At 47.7% G+C, this 4,812-nt stretch overlaps 1 long non-coding RNA gene across 1 annotated transcript; it reads left to right on the plus strand.

The window, feature by feature from the left end:
- The first annotated feature begins 1,381 nt into the window (after positions 1 to 1,381).
- On the plus strand, positions 1,382 to 3,041 carry LOC113616815 (uncharacterized). The gene is made up of 3 exons (XR_003431420.1): positions 1,382 to 1,493; positions 2,335 to 2,658; positions 2,879 to 3,041. It is a non-coding gene; the product is annotated as an uncharacterized LOC113616815 (long non-coding RNA).
- Positions 3,042 to 4,812: the final 1,771 nt, after the last annotated feature.

The following is a 4,812-nucleotide window of genomic DNA, read 5'->3' on the forward strand; positions in this document are numbered from 1 at the left end:
AAGAGACAAAGGTGAAGATTTAAACAACTGGCTTACTATAAAATAATTAGTTTGCTTCAATCGCTCTCTCACCCAGAGCTCAACTGTCATTTCCACAATTCAGGTTCTGTCCCTGACAACACCCAACTCACCCAACAACACCCAATTCATTTTTATTACTCTGAACTATGGTAGCAATGACAAAATACCTTCTCAGACTAGCTTAGGCAGAAAGCCAATTTATTGGGTCATAACTGAACTAGGGGAAGGGTGTGGGAAGAGCTGCTCTCAAGATAAAGGGGAATGAAGGGCTGGTCTGTGCCTTCCGATTCCTCTCTCACCATCATTTCTCTGATTTTCTAAGTGAATTAGTTTCCTTTTTCTTGCACAGTTAACCTACTCCCAGACTGGAACCATAGCTTCTGGAGTTCCCAGGCTCATCTCTACCACCTTTACCAAAAGGAGGGACTTCCCCCTTCCCCTTAGTGTCTATTCAAATAAAGGACATCAGTAGACCTGAGACACACACACACACACACACACACACACACACGCACCCTGCTGTGACTGGGGGTCAGGCTTTCATGATCAGCAGTCCCCATTAGATTCCTAAGTTGATGGTACAAAGAAACAAGAGTTCTTCAGAAGAAACAGCATGCTGTTCTAAGAAGGAGGAAGCCATGTTGGATGTATGCACTGTAGATGTCCACCTTATAGATGATTTATATTTTCTTCCTTTTATTTTATGGGTGTTTTCTCTCTTCTGACTGTGATTTCAAGGGCATCATGCCATTCCAGATGTCAAATTCCACCTTCCCTGTTACTTTCTTGGGGCATTTCAGAGACTACCTGTGAAATGGAAAAGTACACTGATTAGTCATTAGACGTCCAAGGCAAACATGCCTTTGAGAGTTTTTCTTGGGGTTAGGGGAGAATGAAAGAAAAGCCCAGCTTGATGCTGGGAGGGGTAAACTGTTAGGGTAGGTCTGGGTGGGTCTTGCAGGAACAGGGAGTAACTGGGGAACACCTTGCCTATGAAAACTGAACACCAGACCTACCACTGACTTGTTAAGTGACCATGGGTGATTCCTTTCTCTTCTTGGGGCTCCATATTCTTTCTATTCTAAATATGAAGAATTTGGCTGTAATGGTGCCCAAGGGGAGCCAGCCCTGCTTCTTTGTGAGAAAGTGAGGTAGCTATTGGGGCTATGAGAGATGATGCAACAGTAACTGCCATTTCTCCCTGTAAATAATCCTTGGGGAAGGGCCCAAGGTGCTTTCCAGGATGGAGGTGGATATTTCCTGGTAGAACTAAGAAAATGCACCCCTTGTCCCTTGTGAAACCACAGACCCACCCTTGGCACCCGGCCAAGCTGGAGCTGCATAAAACTAGGTTTGGCCTCAGCTCTTAGCCATTCACCTTCCTGACAACATGAAGTCCAGAAACTTCTTGATCCTGGTGGTAGTGCTTCTTGTCCTTGGGACGCTGGTGGCAAAGGGAGCTGTCGTAAGAGGTGAATAGGGAAGTGGCCTGGGTGGGGCTGGGTTGGGTTGAGGAGAGGATGTTGGGGGCAGCCTGGGTACTGACAGGGGGTACTTCCAGAGCAGCAGGCAGGGCTAGAGCCCACTCTTCAGCCTGGACAGTAGGTTTCCAGCGTATCCAGAGAAGTAGGAAGTTGCCTACTAGACTCTACATGCTTTCCACCCCAGGACTGAGATATCAGGGCTGTTTGTGGAAGGAGTGTTGTTACATGACCTTGGCCTCAAGTGTTGATACTTGGACAGAACGTTCAATGAAGTGAGGGGTCCCAGGAATCTGGTCGCTGGGTGTGGGGTCTGTCCCCTGCCTGTCTGCCCCGTAAGATCACCTGTCATCAGTCCTCTAAGAGAAGGTTAAGAACCAACAGGGCCTCAAAAATCATGTAGTTTGAAGACCCCTATTTTCCAAAGGAGGACATTGAGACTTAGGGAGGGGTGAGGATTTGTCAAGACAGTCTCCAGAGCCAGGATGGAGCTCAGGTCTCCTGGTAAGTGTCTCACGGCTCCTTTCCTTTCCATTAAGTTTCCTCAGAGATGCCAAAGTGACACCTCTGAAAGACACTTCAGTCTGGCATATCCTCGTTAAGGCCCTAAGACCCAGAATGGAGGGTGAGGGGAAGAAATGGACACCCGAGGAACCCCGGTCCCAGCCTTCCAAGAGCACAGACCCCAGCTAGCCCTTGAGATAGCTCCCCTATCTCAAGTCACATTTTGAGGGACACTGCAGTGAACAGTGGCTGGACCTGGAGGAAAGACTAGATAGTTAAAGCAGGTACACTGTTCTAAATGTGGGGATATTTCTTTGTTGTCCTAAAGGTCAAGGCACTACGAAAGGCAATGTTCTGATCAAAGGACAAGATCCAGTCGAAGGTCAAGATCCAGTCGAAAGTCAAGATCCAGTCGAAGGTCAAGAAGATCCAGTCGAAGGTCAAGATCTAGTCGAAGGTCAAGATCCAGTCGAAGGTCAAGAAGATCCAGTCGGATTCCGACAGTCCACTAAGCCTGGCTCCTGCCCCTGGGTTCCTTTCCAGTGCGGCTTAAAACATCCCATTAACAAATGTGTGACAGATGCTGAATGCTGGGGGCTCAAGAAGTGCTGTGTGGGCTATTGCGGGAATGTCTGTAAGAATCCCCGGTGAGGTGAGAACTGGGTGGAGGAAGAGGTGGCCTGTGAAGGCACAGAAAGGCTGAGAGGTGGAGAGTGATCCTAGGTTGGTGGGGGAGAGGACATGGGGAGGTGATGGAGAGACCGAGGGGTCTCGTCCTGAGAGGGATGACAAGTGGACTTGGTCCTGCCTCCCACTGCCTCTGAGTCTTTGACCTGCTGAATCACATCTCTGATTCTCTTTTCTCCTACCAGGTGGAGTCTGTTCTTGCTGCACCTGTGAAGTCCCCAGGGATGCAGATCCTGGTGCCTGTAGCACTACCCTCTCCCGCACTGCCCATTCTTCCTTTCATCCGGGTGCCCAAACCTGGGATGCCTCTCTCATGGACTTTCCAATAAAAGACCACTTTCTACTCCATTTGTTTCTGGCTCCTATGACTTCTGGGCCCCTGGAAGCTCTGGGGAGATGGGTGTGGAGTTGGGACTTCCAGTCCCCAGTGGCGAGTGGAGAGGGACCCACGGCAGATGTTACTGTTGTGTGAAGGAGAGCGGGGGCAGGAACGAAAGGCCCATTCCTAGGGTTCACTGTAGAAATCCAATAATCAACCCAAGAACTGCAGCCTCTATTTCACCAGGAAATGGAAACCTAGACATTTTGCCTTTGGCCTTGGACCGGGGAAATAAAACCTAAAACCTTCCCAATTGACCCCTACTTCTGACCTGGCTATGATCAACCCTGTCAGTGTGACTAGCCAACCCTTGTGGCTAAATCTATAGCTCCCTCCTTCTTTTCCTTTCATGTTTCCCAGGGATCTATGTCCTCCCAAGAAGACATAGAAACACATGCTGGGAAATCCCTGCTCATGAAGCATTTCTCCTATTCATGCCTGAGGGGCCTCCAATAACACATAATTCCTTTGGGTTAAGCGACATCCTCTCCCAGCTTTCTATTTGAAGATGTGAACGAGGACGCAAGACACACTGAGTCCCTGATCCTTTCTTGTGATCGCTGATTAATGTTCTCTGGAGATGTACAAGTTGGGGTAGAGCAGACTCGAGGAGTGAAGACAGCAGAAGGGTGTATGTTGGGCAAACTTGGATGACCTCGTGGCTCTGCTGTTGGCTCACCTGCCCCACTGTCCTTGGACAATGAAGTTCTCAGGGAAGGTCAAAGCCACAGGGGGAGGAGCATTTGGGGTGAAGTGGGCAGAGCACAGGCTTGGGCGTCAGGAGACCCGAGTTCTAGCCCCAGCCTCCTCCCCAGTTGTTGGATGACCTCAGACAAATCTCTGAGCCTCAGTTGTCTACTCATTCTGAGGGGGGTTGAATGAAATCATTCTGGAAATATAATAATGAATGTCAGTTCAGCCCTGACATTATGGCCCTGAAACACCTCTTCTTTCTGTGTGTGTGTTGGGTTCCTGCTAGAGGGGAGGTGGGGAGCAGGGGCTTTGTTGGGGGTGAGAGAACAGAGAGCCCGCTGCCCCTTGGTCCCTCCCAGGGGCCTACAAGCCAGGGTTTTCCTCTCATTCTCCAGGGGATGGACTGGACTGCACATCTTGAAGCACAGGTGAGAGCAGTGGCTAAACTTCTGGCCTGACAAACACGTAATACACCATTGGTGGTAAGAACAGTTTCTGTGTTTTAGTGTTTTCTCTGTTCCAGATCCTGTACTAAATATGTTATCTGTATTGTCTTATTTATTTTTCATTAGAACTCTCTCAGATGGGTAGTATACACATCTTTAATTTTGTTAAGAGTTTGAAGCCCATGAAAGCTTCACTTAATCACCCAAAGACACACAGTGAGTATGTGATGATAAATCCTATTTAAAAATTAAGCTAAATCCTATTTTTATTTTTAATTTTTTTGGCTGCACCATGTGGTTTATAAGATCTTAGTTCCCCAACCAGGGATTGAACCCCAGCCCACGGCAGTGAAAGCGCTGAGTCCTAACCACTGGACTGCCAGGGAATTCCCATAAATCCTATTTTTATTATAAACTAGCAATAACCAGAAAATGGAATGGAAGAAAATTCCCACTTATAATATCAACACAATTAAACCGCTCAACAAATAAACTTAATGAGAGACAGGCAGAACTTTAAAAAAGAAATGTAAACAAGTGTTCATGTAGCACATAAAAAAGTCTTGAATAAATAATTAACATGCTCCCGAATGTGAAGATT

Source organism: Aethalodelphis obliquidens, unplaced genomic scaffold (genome assembly GCF_003676395.1).
Source record: "Aethalodelphis obliquidens isolate GAN/ISIS:26980383/991018 unplaced genomic scaffold, ASM367639v1 scaffold566, whole genome shotgun sequence".
In the NCBI taxonomy this organism is placed as follows: domain Eukaryota; kingdom Metazoa; phylum Chordata; class Mammalia; order Artiodactyla; family Delphinidae; genus Aethalodelphis; species Aethalodelphis obliquidens.